The 17,917-nt window shown below is 40.7% G+C and overlaps 1 pseudogene; it reads left to right on the forward strand.

Annotated features, from left to right (window-relative positions):
- The first annotated feature begins 291 nt into the window (after positions 1–291).
- Positions 292–1,213, forward strand: LOC118716645 (annotated as a pseudogene).
- Positions 1,214–17,917: the final 16,704 nt, after the last annotated feature.

The following is a 17,917-nucleotide window of genomic DNA, read 5'->3' on the forward strand; positions in this document are numbered from 1 at the left end:
AGTTAGCCAAGTCTGGTACTCAGCCAGGGGGAACCTTGAATATGGGGACTAGCAGATACAGCATCTCAGGGAGTGGCCGCTTTAGCAACAGCTCCAAGGAGGGTGTGCTGGGCCAGGTGGGCTTCCCGTGCCAGGGACGACCCTGAGGGTTGCATGTTCCACAAGTACTTTGCGGTGTCCTCCAAGGGTGGCTGGGGAGCCACGCCCTGGGTCGCCCTGGTTGCACTTCGGGGCTCACCTTCAAGCACAAGGTGTTGGTGGGGACACAGAGGAACACCTCAGCCAGCCACGATGACCTATAATGAGGAGCACTACAGGAACCTCACCAAGCCCATGACACAAGCAGGAACAGGAAATATAGATCATTATGGATACCTACTCGAAAGGCAAATAAATTTTGGATGTGGTACAAAAAAAATTCAAGTCAAAATGACCAAAGGGGTTGGAACCCGCCATGTTTAGGAGTTCATCATTGGCCAGTGGCCAGTCAGGGGTCTTCATGGCCATTGCCTTCATCACCATGATGATCATCTCATTAACATGGCATATATATATATATATATATATATATATATATATATAGAGAGAGAGAGAGAGAGAGAGAGAGAGAGAGAGAGATTGAGAGTGTTAGTTTCCTTTATACTGGCACACAGTTTGGAAGTCAGAGCCATAGAAAAGAAACCAAGAAAGTTATTGGTCAGCTTCTGCTTCATACTATAAAGCATGGAGAAAAGGGAATCAATATTGTGCATTGTGCATTGAGAATTTTAAGGTGAAGGATGTTATCAGAATCCTGCCATGCAAGCACATTTTTCATAGAATGTGCATTGACCCATGGCTTTCTGATCACCACACATGTCCAATGTATAAGCACTGTGTCATAAAAGCCCTGGGATACTGGGGAGAGCTTTAGGATGCTCAGGAGGTGCTATGGCTGCAAGTGTGAGTATTACAGTTTACAACAAAGATAGGAGTGTTGGGAGTCCCTCCCCATCACCCTCCACCAGTGACCCCATGCCACAGTGCAGTGGACATCTTAAAGAAGATGAAGGGGAAAACACAGCCTTACTGGAGACCGGCAGGAGCGACCCTCAGGATGGAGGACCTGTCTACTTGCTCAGCCATTGACAGCGGCCTGAGTGGAGCTCTGAATTAAAGGACATTTTAATTTTTTTTTTACTTTAACACGTAGGTAATATATTTGAAAACAATGTACCTTATATTCTTAAAGATACTTGTCGATTACTGTTCATATATTTATTTACTGAAGTATATCAACTACACTAATAAAAGAGAAACATGCAAATTAACCATCCCTACACTAAGCCCACCAGCCAATCAGGAGCGAGTATTTAAATAAACCCAACAAAGATGGCAGTTAAAGATGGCCTATACAGGTATGGCATGGAGTGAAATCTGAAGACAGCATAGAAGGAAGCCAAGCACTAAGAACGGAGTGGAAGCTGCAGAGAAAGGAGCGGAGGCAGCAGAGACAGGAGGGAGCAAGACAGAAGAGAAGCCCTATTGGCCACAGGAAGCCCTATTCTTGCAGGAATCTTCCTACAAGGAATCTCTAGTCTACATTAATAAAAGGGTAAAATACTAATTAGATCAGATGTCTTTTAGATATCCTTCCAGACAAAGCCTGTGAAGGCCGAGGGCCAGTGGAACAGTAGAGATGGTGGCATGGTGCTGGTCTGGGAGGTCCCGGACCCAGTGCTACCCCTTCCACAGAGGCATCCACAGAGGCGTGGCATGGGCCCGGTCCTGGGGCCATGCCTCTGCAGAGCCTGGACGGTGTAGGACCTGCTGTGCCTCAATCTCCCATAGCCCCTCCCCCATCTGGCCTGGCCCCAGATTGCTCCCCACCTACCAGTGGGAAGGGTCAGTGCTAAAAAGTGAGGGCCAAGAGCTGGCAATGGCAGCAGCAAGCAGTGTGATGGGGACAGAACCTTCCTCAGATTGCCTCTGGCAGAGGAAGACCAGACTGCAGATTACACCTGCTCTAAGCCATTAGTAGGATATCCTCTAAGAGCTCCTGGACTGTGAGAGGGGGCAGGCCGGGCTGAGCAGACCAGTCCTCTAGTCCCATACAATAAAATGTCAGAGAACATAACAGCATAATGACCATAATGACCATTAAGCCAGAATTACCATGGCAACTGGGCTGGCCCTGCCCCCAAGCAAGCAGTTAGGGGTGATCAGGCAGGCAGAGGGGTTAGGGGTGTTCTGGCAGGCAGGCAGCGGCGGGTAGGGGAGACCAAGCAGGCAGGCAGCGATTAGGGGCAATCAGGCAGGCAGGCAGGTGAGTGGTTAGGAACCAGTGGTCCCGGATTGTGAGAGGGATGTCCAACTGCCGGTTTAGGAGGTTTAGGCCTGATCCTGCAGGGGTACCAAATTGGATAGGATGCAGGCCACATGCACAAATTTTGTGTATCAAGCCTCTAGTTTACAATAAATATGTTGTTTAGATTGTTTATGAGGAGATGGCTAAGAAGGCACGCTGGTGTCAAGTGTTTCTAAATACTAGACAAACACCTATGGTATGCATGAATGAAGTCAATTCCAGCTCTCAAGGGTGGTTTTAGACTAAGCACAGTGAATTTAGACTAGTTGAAGTGAAATTGTGTAATTAAAACCCATAAATTTACCACATCAGTTTTCCCTGGAAGAAAGGCATTTTTGGAACATTATACTTGTAAATGAAATGAGAGGTACCTACACCTTGGTATTATATAGAGAGATTTCTAAACCTGAGAATCTTTTTCATTGTTGTATCCACCCAATTTCCTGTGACACTTTGATGGGGAAGTTTGCCCATTTTTTTTTTCAACAATTAAAAATTCTCAGAATCTGTATTTCTGTGAATATTGAGTTCCCTGTTGCCAGTGGAAAATCAAGTATACAGCGATTGGTTTTGTTTGTAAATGATAAATACAATATATTGGTTCCAACAACAGTTGGACATTTAAAATTGTAAAGTTGAAAGGTGGAGCATTTTTTATTCTTGTAGCAAAATAAAACAATTAACCAGTTTCCTGAATACGTAAAAGAAACCAGTAAGATTGATGAGTTTAGGGGAGAACAAGATAAATCAGGACAAGGTTGGAAATAGAATGACTTGTCACTTTCCATCCATTTATATATTTTGATTTATGTGCTATGTGAATTTTTTGCTAAAGGTAAATGGTCACTAAAACAAAATCTTTAAATTCCTCTTATCAGGGTTAGGATACAAAGAATATGAACATGAAATTGTGTAAAGCTTGGTTATCATGCAGAAATAAAGCTTATACAATTGGTGTGGTCATTTTGAGTCAATACCTACAAAGACAAATCCCAGGTAATACAGATTATGACTCAAACAGTATATATTATGACTTCTAAAATATGGAATTTCTACCAAACAATTCCCTCACTTCACTCCAAAACACATAAAAGTGCGCACACTCGAACACACACACACACACACACACACACACACACACAAAGAGACAATTTTACAGAGTCTCAGCTCATGAACAAGATTTAACGGTTACTACTTGGTTTAATTCTGTGTATCAAAGGATTTTTAAACTGTGTTCTATGTTGCTATAAAGATGACTTAGGGTATAAGAAGGTAGCCACAAACTTAAACTAGAGCAGCTCTGTTTTATGTAATCAGTGTTCATAAAAAGTTTTTGTCTGAAGAAATGATTCTAAAAAATGTTTCAAGTCCGCTGATGTGAGAATCTCCTCTGTAACATGCTGGAAAGAACAATCTAAGTGCTGCAGAAGGGCTGAAAGTGCTAGGAATTCTCCACCTCATTATGTGCTTGAATAGCTCAACTTTTAGAAAGTTTCTCTTGCAGTAAGCCAAACCTTGCCTCCCTGTAACTTTGATCAATTGGTTCATATTGTTGCTTTGGGCTATTTAATTGCTAGTAGAGATTTTAGATGCCTCCCTGAAGGCAGAAGACTTAATGTTTTGTAACTACTATTGATCATGGGCCAGCTTTGGCCTATAGCTGGGCAGCTAGATAATTTATTTCTCTTTGAGGTTCTCTGATATATTTCTGGGTTACATTTCTGTTTTACTTCTGGAAGCTTTCAATTCTTTATGTGTAGAAATTAGAACACAATACCTTTTTAGGGACAGGAAGTCTATGAGCAAACGTTTTTACAGATACCAATTAGCCTTTAATTATTAAATGTGTGGGTTAGAATGCACAGATACATATGGATAGCTCAAATGAAAGCCTGGGGCAATTAAGATTAAATATGAAAATATTTGTAACAGTAATATTAGAAAATTAAGTGATGGAACAGGCTGCTAAGAAAGGATGCATAATTACTGCCACTGGAGGTATGCACAGTAGAAATAGCCACCTGTTGGAAAATGACAGTTTGGAGCTAATTATATCTTCTGGTTATTATCTGTGGATATTTATTCACACTACCCTCTTCAGGTTACTTGAAATTTTAATGGTTTTTAAGAGGTCACTTTCACCCTGGCCAGTGTTCCCAGTGGTTAGAGCTCAAGTTTGGTCAAGGGCACATATTTGGCGTGCAGGTTTGATCTCTAACCCTGATTGCTCAACTGCCAGCCTGTTTACCCCTAACTTCCCTCCACTGCAGACCTGGTCACCCATAATTGCCCTCCCCTGCAGGCCTGTGTACCCCCCAACTTCCCTTCCCAGCAGGCCCAGTTGCCCCCAACTTCCCTCATCTGCCAGCTTGGTCACCTCTAACTGCCCTCCCCTGCAGGATTGATCACCCCCAAAAGCCCTGCCCTGCTGGCTATTTTGTGGTGGCCATCTTGTGTCACATGGGGGCAGCCATCTTGTGTGTTGGAGTAATGGTCAATTTATATATTATTCTTTAGGATAGAGGTCTGGTGCATGGGTGGAGACCAGCTGGTTTGCCCAAAAGGGTGTCCCTGATCAGGATGGGGGTTCCCTTGAGGTGTGGGGTGGCTTGGGCAAGGGGCCCTTGGTGGTTTGCAGACTGGCCATGCCCTGGTGACCCAAGCATAGTCCCTCGTATCTGGGATTCATTTATTTACTATAATTAAAACTGTGTAGCCTTGAGTGGAGCCACGCCTGCTGCTTGCTCTGTGGCTGCAGGCTTCTTGGTTAGGTTAATTTGCATACTTGCTCCTGATTGGCTGTTAAGTGATGGTTAATTTCCATATCGCTTTTATTAAATAGGATTTATTTCTACATCTTTTAATTTTTCTTTCCTTTTTTAACATATTTTGTATTTTTTTTTGTTTGTTTGTTTGTTTGTTTGTTTTTACAGAGAGGAAGAGAGAGAGATAGAGAGTCAGAAGCATTGATCAGCTGCCTCCAGCACACCTCCTACTGGGGATGAGCCTGCAACCAAGGTACATCCCCTTGACCAGAATCAAACCTGGGACCTTTCAGTCCACAGGCCAATGCTCTATCCACTAAGCAGTTTCAACTAAAAAAATTTTTCTTTAATAATAAAACATTATTAAAACAAAATTCAGTTTATTTAAAAAGGCCTATCCTTTTAAGATTTCTTCTGAAAGTAAGTTGCCATCACAAAAAGTGATGTGGCTAGAGAGGGTATCATTTCTTTGAAAAGTTAACAAAAGCATATTTTGGATTCCTTTGAATCCCATTATGGGGACTGCCTTTACTTGCAACAGCTGACATGATGCTAATTTTTATTATCATAGAATCAGTGGGACTGAAATAGACTTTTTTTTTTAATTTAATGAATTTCAGGTTCCTGAAGAATAATAGTTTCCCCCCCAAAAAGCAAGTTGGTCAAATTGAGTGCATTCTTTTTTCTCTATATTTGTAAAGATTACTTGGAGTATATGTTTTCCTAAGCAAATCCAGTGTCTCCTACTAGGTTTTGACTGATACTAGTTCGGAGTTATAGGGAGGACTATTACAAGTATTACTTATGATATTATGCTTATAAATTGATATAGTCTTGATTTTTTTAATGGTAGCCTTTTTGTACTGAGTAAATCACCAAACTCAACATGTCAAAGGAGAAATTCGATTTCTGATCAGTAGAAAGGGTAGCTGCATCCAGTTTCTCTAGCACACAGCCCTGCTTATTTAACACAATTTACACGTACTTATATTTTAAAAACAGTTTTCACATGAGTTATATACAAAAATTACATTTGCTCCACAGGCATTTAATATATTATTGGGTGATTATTGATTTTTTTTCAAGGTCTTTCAAAACCTTGATATTTTAAAAAGGAATTGTCACCCTCAGCATCTCTTTCCCTAGACTGAGAAGAAATGATTTTATCATGTGCAATGGGCTCAGACAGCAGGCAAACCCTTCAGACTGATCACATTCTCAAGATTCCCTGGGGTTAATTAAAAATGGATACTGCAACATTATACAGAAAACTGTAAGCTTGCTTTCCTGGAATGGAGGAGAAATAAATAATGAATTTCCCTACTTTTTTCTAGTACTTTGCAGAAATCCTAAAAGAAGATTATGGAATCAGTTCTTCCTAGAAGAAAATAGTGCTTAACTTTTCTAAAAATCTTTAGATTCTGATCTTTCAAGGTTATCACTTAATTTATATAAGACACACACACACAAACACACACAGACCCTGAATTAAATATTCTATTGATATGCTTTAGAAGGAGGGAAGATTAAGCTAAGTATTTTGAGATTCAGACCGACCATTCCATGGTTTCTAATCATTGCAAACCTGATGTTTTAAATCATTAAGCCATTCCCTCTGGCTTACCAGGAGAATATATTTCCATATAGTTTGCTGTGATATATTGAGAGAGATAAGAATTAGAATTCATTTGCCATTTAATTTTTCACTTCAAGTGACTTAAAAAGGTTAGCTAATGCCCACACTTCTCCTATTTTCAGAATATTTTCATTTCATCTATCAGAAACCCTTGTGTCACAGTAATTTATTTGACTAGACTTAAGATTTTAGCATCATGGTTAGATTTATTTGAATGAATCCAGATTTCTATCTGATTTTAACAAAGCATGGATGAAACAAAAAAATGGTTATCTTTAAAACCTCTAATTTATCATGAAGTAAAATCTTGTATTTTTCCTTTCATTGAACAGCTCTCAAAATATTACAGGTGTGAAATTACTGATTTCAGAGAGGAAGGGAGAGATAGAAACATCTATGGTGAGAGAGAATCATGGATTAGTTGCCTCCTGAGGGTCCCGGACTGGGGATGGAGCTCACAACACGGGCCTGTGCCCTTGACTGGAACTGAACCTGGGACCTTTCTGTCCGCAGGCCAATGCTCTATCCACTGAGCCAAGCTGGCTAGGACCACAGGTGTCCATTTTTTATGTTAATATCAACTTACCTTTCAAACTTCTTCTAAGTTATTGAGGTAACTCTGATCAAAAACAAATTTTCTTTCATGATGTTTTCATTTCATTTATTGAATTTTCTGGTAATATTATGTAAGTCTTCTTCCTCCCTACCTATTCCCATTTTCCAACCTGTGAAACTATGGAGCCACCAAAAGGGGGAGAAAAAAACAGAAATCAAAAGATAATTAAAAACCTAAGGGAAAGCTGAGGTACACAAACTCCAAAAGCAGAATCTGGGGAAATTTCCAAATCAAGTAGGACAGAAAGCAGGGTCTTGAGACAGGAACCTGGTTTTATCTGAGAGCAGAGAGGGCTTTCTGAACCTTACCAAACTCGTAACCTGATGGATTCTAAAGTAAAGGGTAGAAGAAACATTATGCTGTATTTCCTTCATATCCTAGAACTTAGGATATATCTGATACAGAGCATGTTCTCAATATATATGTGTGGAAATAAAAAAAGAATAAATGAGTAAAGAAACAAATGAAAGTCGCCAACTCCAAGTAATTTAAAAGGGCTTTCTAGATCCTAAAGTCAAATCACGATCTCCCTGATTTTCTTTTATCAAAGATTTCCCTGCTCAAGTTCTAATGAAGTAATGAATGAAGAGGTAATCTAGCTTTAAGGATGTGAAAGTACTCCTAGAAACATTTGAGTGTGTCTTGGTGTGTCACACTCAGACCTACTACTCAAGGAATCCGATTCATGATTTAGTGGTAGGAAATAGAAACCTACATCTTTGAAAAATACCTCAAGTGATTTGGGTTCAGGTGGTTTTAGAATATCATTTTTAAGAACAATGAAATGGACCCTCAAGAAATGTTGAGTGAATGAAAAAAACTTGGTAAGTACTGGCCCTCCTTAGACTCTATTGCTTTGGCTTGATCAGGGATAAGCCAACTGAAGTTATTGGGGATAGGCTCTCAACTGCAAGATAAAATGGCAACATCAACGATTCATTAAGTGCTTACCAGTGCCATTCATAGTTGTGACCCCTGGAAAATAGCCTGTACAATAACCCCAAACTACCTTGTACAATGACCAACTGTCTTGTAATTCCCTCACCTGTCATATTAGTCCCCTATTTGACCTCCTGGCTCTGCTAAATATTCAGGGAAATAAAGAGAAATGAAGAAGAGCACCAGGCTCTTGGAGAATTCCTGAGCTTTATCTCCACCTCACCTCTCCATTTAGTAAAACACAAAACTGAAATAAAACAAAATAAAAATTTTAAACTTCATCCAATTTTCCTTAAAACAATCTAATTCTTACCATAAAAGAAAATGTAGAAAATGCAATAATCTCATTTATGCTTATTTTAACTGTTCTTGGCATGCAAAATAATAGGGGTAGGGGGTGGCACCACTCAAAGATCATAGTCCTCTCCCTCCACTCATTAAGGCTCGTTGTTTGGAAAAAATTTCAGCTGACAAATGTTGGTAGGTATTTTCCTTCTATATTCTTAAGAGAAATAGAATCTGTATTCTCAGCTACTGTCTTAAACCAGCCAATTTATATCCGAGTCCCTCAGGAATGAATTACACGAATATTTCCAAGGGTAAAGAAGGTGCATGTCACCTCTCAGTGTGCAGGCAATTGCACATGAAATACTTCTGTGGCTTGTTGCTGAAAAGTCACACCTCTGCTCCACAGATGGGCTTAATTTTAACCATTTTTCAACCTGTTAATATATTTCCCTATTTTAAATTCCTGCTTAGTGTAAAGTTTCCCCATTGAGCACCTGATTTAATTTTGTCTGCTTGGATGCCCTTTAGGTAAAGGACACCATTCAGTATTGGAATTAGAAGCATTCTATTCATTTTCCCCCTGCAGCCAGGAAAAGAGAAGAGCGCAGAGAGGCAGAGACCCAAACAACTCTAGATGCAGCAATTCTCCAGCCGCTGAGCAATGAGGCTTCATACACTGCTGGAGGACCCATTCATCTTAATCCATCTGGAAAGAGGGCCACGTGCAATATTTCACAATCTAAGTACTTTCTGACAAATCTATTAATTATGCACTCAAACAAATTATTTGCTGCCTGTGGAGAATTGCTACTAGATTTTCTCTTGTGCCAGAAACCATGATCTCTTTTCTGCTTTTAACTCGTTGCTGTCATTGGCTCAGTCATATTAGTCCCCTATTTTAACTGTCCATCATTTTAAATTTAGATGTGGTCACTACCAGAGAGAAGCTGGACAAGGGGATCCCAATACCTTCCTGCCTGCTTCCTGATACCTTCTGACGTATTTTCTCTTTTTTCTAAAATATAGGGAAGATGTCTCTTCTACATGCTAAACCAACAGATGAGGCCATTAGCCTATGGTTTACTGCTGCTTCCCATGTCACTCACAACTTACTTTCCACAGTCCTAAAGCCAAGTCTTCATCCACAACTCAGGAATAACAACTTCATGAAATGGGCACAAGGTTTGGAAGGAATAAACAGAGTTGATTTGATGCTTACACTCAAGTTCTAAAGAGCTTAAATCATTTTTTCAGAAATTTATTTCCTAGCCTTAGGAGTACAGTATACAACTAAATAAACATAATGAAAACAATTAGAAAGAAATAAAAATAAAAACTACCCATAATACCACCTTTTGTTAATATGCAGTAACCAAAGGCTAGTGTCTGCATCCTGCTTTGTAAAACATCTGTGCATAAATTAATTGAGATTTTATAACTACTAAAACAACAAAGGACACTGAAGGAAATGCAAAAACAAGTCGGTTTTAAACAGAATTCAGAACTTATGCTCAGACTAGAAAAAGGAAACAAAGAAGGCATACTGCAATGCAAAATGACCAGCTTTATTTGCTGAAACTTCCTTTTCTAATCTCAGAGGGGAAATCCTCTTAGCCAGGGTAATTTACTTCATAAAAATTTAATGAATTGGCAATAATTTCATAGATTACCCATAAATTGCACTTCTCTGAACTCAATTTGCTTTCCTGAGATTTAGCAATGATCATCAGATGTTTACTGTAAACCAAAAGAAAAAAGTAAAATGCTAAATTGTCTCATATAGCATCACACAATTATTTTTAATATTTTAATAAAACTTTCAGCAGAGTATTAAATCACATAAATTATGTTACACAGATGTTAGTCATAGCAACTATTGTTTACTTCAAAGACTAACGCCATTCTTTTGCTTTATTAACCTGAAGATTAGAGTTTGTTCATTATTAACATCACCTCCCTGAAAGAGGTTGGAAAACGTGCTAGCAAAAATACTTATTTTACTCTTTAAAGGATTATATTTAATAGTAAAAATAGTCCTCTTTGATCATAGTATCAAATTTGAATAAAATTATGGCTGAGAGCAAGATAAGTTCAGTCACTGAAACAATATCCCCGGATTTAGCTTTCTCTAAATGGTCCAGGTTTGAAACTGAATATATCTAGAATGTGGAATGTGGAATAACATGGTATCACTCTCTTAAGTATCTGCTTACATAATCATATATATCTATATATATAAAAGTGTAAGTGACCGGCTGACTAGCTGGTAGCTATGAAGTGCACTGACCGCCGGGGGTGGGGTGGGGGGGGGGGCAGATGCTCAATACCAGCAACTCTGCAGCGTGCCTGCTCATCCTCCAGGACCCCTCAGGGGATGTCAGACTGCTGGTTTTGGCCCAATCCCTGCAGGCCAGGCAGAGGGACCCCACTGGTGCATGAATCCGAGCTTACTCTAGGGGGTAAGCAAAGAACCCATGGATGAGATATGAGAATAATGTACTCAATGGCATAGCCACTGTCAATCCATATTCCCATCCTCATTTTAGCCTAGGACTAGCCTTGAGTCTCAAGGAGAAGGAAGAGGGTCCAAAAATGAAGAGCCCTACTCAGATGACAATTAGGACTGCCTTGGAGCACAGGACCAAGAAAAACATGAGTTCAGGGGGGATGGGTGCTGGGTAGTGAGAGGGTGCAGATCCAAAGGAAGCAACAGAAACAAATGATGACTGCAAAGCAGAAACTCAACAGCAATAGTGCCCACCTGATGCAACAGAGTGAGAGAGTCCACCCCAAGGCAGGTCTCTCACTGAGCCTAGAAGAGATGTGAGCAGGGTTTAATCATTCATTAGCAAGTGGGTTTTAAAGTTAATGAAATGAAGACACTCATGTTAATGGGATATAATTTGTGCTCACTTCTCACGTCAGGCTTAAGCCATGAAATTTATATAATATATTGTGTTTTCATCTTTAAACCTAAGAGTTTCTTAAGACTTCCCTTGTGACTGTTACCAACTAAGTTTTTCATCATATTAATGAAAGGTTTCTAAAAGAACACACACATACCCATATCTAGACATTCCACTTCATCATCCACTATGGAAAGAAGACCGAAACAAAACATCTCATTTCAGTGCACTGTTTAATCCACCAACCTCATTACAATCTTGGAAGGGAGATTGAGATGGTGATCAAGGAGAGGAAAGCACAGAATACAACATTAATCAAAGAAGTTCAATGCACCAAGCCCTGTGCCAGACATGGTCAATGTCATCTGACTTAACTCTCATTTCTACTGAGAAGGGATGATTAGCTCTGTCACTGATGAGAAAATTGTCCTCAGAGTGTTGCAAACTGGTCCCATAATTAGAAAGGTCATGAGACATCATCCGAAGGCGGCCATGTTTTCTCCCTTTTGTGGAAGTTCTCAGAACAGTAGCCTGTGTCTAACTGCATCCCCAAGTTTACTCTTTCTATTTCACCATCTCTTTTCCAGTCTGACCATTAAGGAGTATTAAATCACATAAATTATGTTACACAGAAGTTAGTATGAAGGACATCCAGGCAGATAACCTTCACCCTGGCTGGACACCCACTGAGAACCTGAGGGCCCATGAACTCTGAAAATATCAACAACTAGACTAGTTCTCTGCAAACAAAAGCAACTGGCCTGGCTAACTTGAGCAGAAAGCAGGGTTTCTTCAAAGGCTATGCAACGGCTTACATAAACAAAAGGAACCAGGAGCTTGGGCTCAAAGAAAGAGCCCCCAGGTTAACTCGGGGGAGCAGAAGCAAGGGGGCCCTGGCATCATGGCTGCTGAGGGGATGAGTCAGCTGCAGACTGTTTCCATCATTATATCACTCCCTCAGGAAGAGCCCCCAGGCCGAGTCACATGGCAGAGCCTGTGCAGGGAAGGGGAAGGCTGGGTAATTGAGTGCAAGCGCCGCTGCCTGCATCAGGGGAGGAGTCTCCCAGAGGAAAATCAAGTGCTGGGTGGGCGAAATAACAAATCCCTGCTACAATAACGAAAGGTCTCCTGTGCCCTCACAAATGCCCTCCCTTGTCACATTACGGTGAGTGGTTTCTGCTTACTCACATATTCCCTCCCACAGAGCCCTCTGAGGCTGAGCAGAGCCAGGGAGAACAGTCTCCTGCGCTATCACCATGAGCCAGCACTGCTTCCAGCTTTGATTCATTGCACACATCACTTCTATCTCACCCACCAGAACATGATCTATATGGTAATTTATTTCAGTTTTGTACTTGTGGCCGCCCCCTCACGTCCTTTATCATTACAGCGGAGTTCTGCATCAGTGGCCATGAACATGAAGACCCACCCCTCAGCCAGAGGGAGGAAAGAACTCTACCCTCTCCCCCTTTCCTCCTCAGAGAGGGAGCCAGCCAGCCAGCCACAGCCCAGACGTGATAGGTTAGATGTGCAAACCCGCTGGCAACATCTGTCTTTCTGAGAATGCGGAGTTCTACAAATCAGAGAGGGAGAAAATCAGCAGATAGAGTGTGTAACTGAAATCGAAGAGCCAATAAAAATGGCTCTGAAAGCGCACAAAAGCCCTTCTACAATGACACACTGTTATTGAAATGAAGCCCTGTAGACTTCCCAGACATAACAGTTTAGACATTTCCTGAACAATGGGGCAGAATTTGTGATTATGAAATAGAGATAATTTGTTTGAATCATCCACTTCATTAAGATACCAAAAGGGGTTTTCAATTTATTAATGTGACATTTTAATAGAAACATGAGCAAATGTTGCCCTTACAAATTAGTAATAGTTTGTGTAGGGGGGAAATAAATGAAGAAATAGTTTTGTCAACAAAAGAAATGAAATATAAAATCTGCTTTACTTCTGGAGTTGCATGAATTAGACATGCTCTTAATTCCTATAAACCTGACTTCAGAAAGAGCTTTCCAGGGAATAGTTGGTAGGACAGACATGCCCCTTCATCTTATCTAGGAGATACTAACTTGGTAGGGAAACCTGGATATCTGACAGGGCCTGGAAGAAAACAAATACTAATACCTAAACCTGACAGTCTACTTCTCATCTCACCCAGCTAAGTAGTGCTTCTCATCTCACCCAGCTTAAGTAGTGCCACTCAGTGCAAATGACCCAAAGTTCTGAAGGGGTACAGGATACAGGAGACAGGCTAGGAAAAGGTGAACATCTCTGCTAATAAAATAGGAGAACTGTGATCAGTTTGTGATTAGACAGTTTAGTCAATTTCTGTTTCCAAGGAGGGAGTGCTATAGGAGAGGGAATAAAATATTATCACTAAACAAGAACTTTCAAGACAGAGATGTCAAACATTCAATAATAGGGACCTGTTGCAGGAATATTCCTGCAAGACTTCCAGCAGGCTTCCCTCCTGCCACCACCACCTTTTCACACACACACACACACACACACACACACCCGCCACCTCTCCCACTGCGGCACACAGCCACCGCAGCCATCCGAGGCCTCACATGCTGCCACCACCACTGCACGCCTCGACCTGCATACCTGACCCACCACAGCTGCCACTGCCTCCCGAAGCTGCGGGCGCTGCTACTGCTGTGCACCCTGACCCGCCATGGCCACTGCTGCCACCCCTGGGGCCATGCGTGCTGCTGCTGTTTGCCTTGCCCCACCTACCCGACCCGCCACCCTAGCCTCACCCCACTCCTCACTCGCTGCCAGTGCTTTCCCTCCAGCAGCCACAGCTGCCTTGTTTTCCACTTTCTCTCTCTCTCTTCCTTCTATGCTGTCTTCAGTTTTCACTCCTCCCTCCTTCCACGTATGCAAATTAACCACCATCTTTGTTGGGTTAATTTGCATACTCTAATTGGCTGGTGGGCATGGCTTGTGGGTGTAGCAGAGTGATGGTTAATTTGCATATTACCCTATTATTAGGTAGGATTATTTTTTATGCCTGTGATCTAAAGCTCTCCATACCCTCAAACTTGAAGATCTGCTTCATGTAAGGGTCGTCTTTGAGCAGAAATCACAGAAGGGCTAGGGGATGGGAGATGAGAGAACAGGAAGGAAAGATAATTAGCCCAAGCCCATGCATGAAGGTGAGGTATGTTAGACTAACTTCTTTCAGATGTCGAATAGGCACCTGAACCATATTTATTTTACCAGGCCTAAAGTTGCAGGTTGGCCATATTAGCATTTGGTTACATATGCAAGAGTGTATTACTATTACTTTAGAATAGCACATCAATGAATAACTAGTCATTGCGAATGCTTTCTAAAACACTTCTTATTCTCATTTCCCTAAAGGATTCTTCAGATAAAACTGATAGCAGTTCTTGTTATAATAAAACTATATAATACCCTTCTTTGGGGTACATGCCTTCTATTTTCTACTAATTAGTCCCAATCAGGCTATCAGACCTTGTCTCTCAACACTTACCACTCAGAACACTCTACTTAGCCAAGAAAATCCCCATCTGATGCCTTACTTATATTTAACTCTTCCTAGAATTTAAGTCTCTGTGACGTGACATCCTCTACATTGGGAATAGCTTCATTAATTCAAATTCTTTGCTTTCCTTAAGTCTTAGTTCATAATTACAAATTAATTTCTGCCCTAATTTCCCTGCACCTAAACTCATTAATCTTCTAAGCTCTCACCACATTTGCCTGTCCATATGCTACCTTTACATATCCTATAGCAATCCATGCAAGTATATGCTTTTGTCGCCACAACTAGATTATGAGGATTTCATGGCAACAACCAATTTTTCCATTTCTTTCTGGCTCTAAAGCCACTAAACCATGGGGAAGGAGCATCGCAGTATGTACTCAGGAAAGTTTTGTTGAATAATCAAGCAGACCTCTTTGAATAGAAACAGGTTGCACTGAAAGCAAAAATAGGGAGAAGAGTGAATGGAGGTAGTAAGAAACTAAGTTAAAAACACTATCCCACTCCCTGAGGGGACTCACAGCTACCTTTGGAGACACAAAACCCATATGGAAAGTAACAAAACACACTCATCAGACACATAAACTAGGTGCAGTCCTATGGCCCACTGTGCATGGATGCCTCTGAGGGAAGTCCTAGAGGCCTGAGGCTTTGCTATGATGAACCAGGGTCACACAGCTTTAGAAGGGCATGGCTTAAGACATGAAGGGGCAACCAGAGTGTGATGATGTTAGTTACCACCCAGGAGTTCTTGATGCAGCTCAAAAAATCCCTTATCTATTCATGTATTCATTTATTTACTGTTTTATTGAACTATAGCTGACATACTAAAAAACTTGCACATAATTATAATATAAAATTTGGTGACATGTATACAATCACATTACCTTCACCACAATCAAGGAAATAAATATATTCATCACCTCCAAAAGTTTCCTGGGGTAACCTTTGCAATTTGTTTTGGGGTGTGTGTGTGTGTGTGTGTGTGTGTGTGTGTGCTTGTATGCATGTGTATGTGTTAAGAATACTTAACATGATATCTACCCTCTTTAAAGATTTTAAATGTACAATACTTTCTTGTTAATCTGGTTTTTTATTAGAATTCTTTTGATCCCACACAGACTGTTTTCTACACATGCTTTTTTCTATTTTTTTGTTTTGGCCTTTTCCTATTACAGACTTTTTTCTAATCTGATACTTGGTTTTTTACTTCACATATAAGAGCATGAAAGTTAATAACTAAATGGAAATCAGGGCTATGGATACGCTTGTAGAGAATGATCTTTATTGCATGTTGAAGTGGCTGAGATCGTGTTTGCTTGTTCACTTTTTTAAATTATAGAATCCCCATGTCAGTTCGTTCAGGTTGGTGGATGCAGTAGAAAACGTGTTTCCAAGATCTCACTAGAATGTATACACCTAGCTATTGCTGTCCAGAGAGTTTACAGAGGAAAACAGCCAGGGGGTGAGAGGATGAAGGTCTCAGCAATATAATTTAGTGCTGATGCCCAGTGTTTTCAGTAGGGAACCCTGCTCTTCACTGTTCCTCCTGTTTTACAGTACAGAGATCCTTTAGTATCTATCCCCCACCAGAGAATAAACCTACTGTGTATTCTATCTGGAGGAAGAGAGGTAATTTTCTGGCTGTGAGATGTGAAGGGGGTTTGATGTTATAACTGCTTCTTAAGCAGACAGCCAACCATTCTTTACAACTTAAGCCTTGTGCCAGCTTACCGAGGGTCCCTTCTACTAAAATGGGTGGTTTTCTACAACCCCTTCTCATGAGTCTACTTCCAAGATATTTCTAAATTAGTTACTATTCATCCTCTCCAACTTTTTATGAGGTCCATCTGAGATAAACATGTTCAATGTACCATTTTTAAACATAAATATCTCAACCTATTTTATTTATACTAGTAGGTGAGGATATTTTGAGAGGTAGGGGGATCTTATCCACCCTGTGTTTCTGGTGCGTGGTGCACAGAACGTGGTGGGTATTCTCAAGTACTCTCTAAATGAATAGCTACATCCATGAAGGCAGAGATTAATAAAAACACGGATCGGTGGATGGACATATGAAAGAGAGCATCTTTAAGGTTTTTCGTGTAGGCTATCGACTATGCAGTGGCATGTCTTTGGAGTTGTTTTTTGCCCTCCAGTCCATGGCATGTTTCCTGGTTTCAATGACAGGGCACAGACACCGACTAGGCCCTGAGTGATTATTTGCCCCTCCCAATGCTTTCTCCTCCCACCAGGGCTACACAGATGCTCTTAAGGCAGCAGCCAGCCACTTCCCCCCAGAATCTGGTTATGAATAACATTACAGAAAGTAAAGATCATTGTTCCTTATCCTGAAAATGTGTGAAGCACTGTTGTTACAATAAGAAACAGTGCCTTGCAATGCAGATTTCATGGATTTCCTGTGAAGCATTTGTATGGAACGGTGCACTTTTCAAAGATTTCTGCTCTACATCTAGAGTTTTTTATTGCATCTAACATACAATACTATAGTGGGAGAATTCATGAATATTTTACTTATAGAGAGAAAGGAAAAGCTAACCTGTAGAAATAATATTTTGCTCTGTAAAGCTTTAGATTGTTCTTCTTCCCCCTGCCCAGGTTCTTTAAAAACACACACACACACACACACACACACACACACACACACACACAAAACCTACATTATACAGAGACTTTGAAAGTTCCTCTTTCCCTTGAACTGTTTTCACATTCTCAGGCTGTGTTCCTATGATCTCATAAAATTAAGCTATCAGGAGAAAATCATCACATCAGAAAGGGCTGGGAAGCATTGAAAGCACCAGGCATCTCCCTAGCAGAGTACATCTTGGAAGCTTCCTCTGGGAAAAAAGCAATAGGTGCAATTGCTGAGCTCCTT

The sequence above is a fragment of the Pipistrellus kuhlii genome, unplaced genomic scaffold (assembly GCF_014108245.1).
Source record: "Pipistrellus kuhlii isolate mPipKuh1 unplaced genomic scaffold, mPipKuh1.p scaffold_m20_p_12, whole genome shotgun sequence".
NCBI lineage: Eukaryota > Metazoa > Chordata > Mammalia > Chiroptera > Vespertilionidae > Pipistrellus > Pipistrellus kuhlii.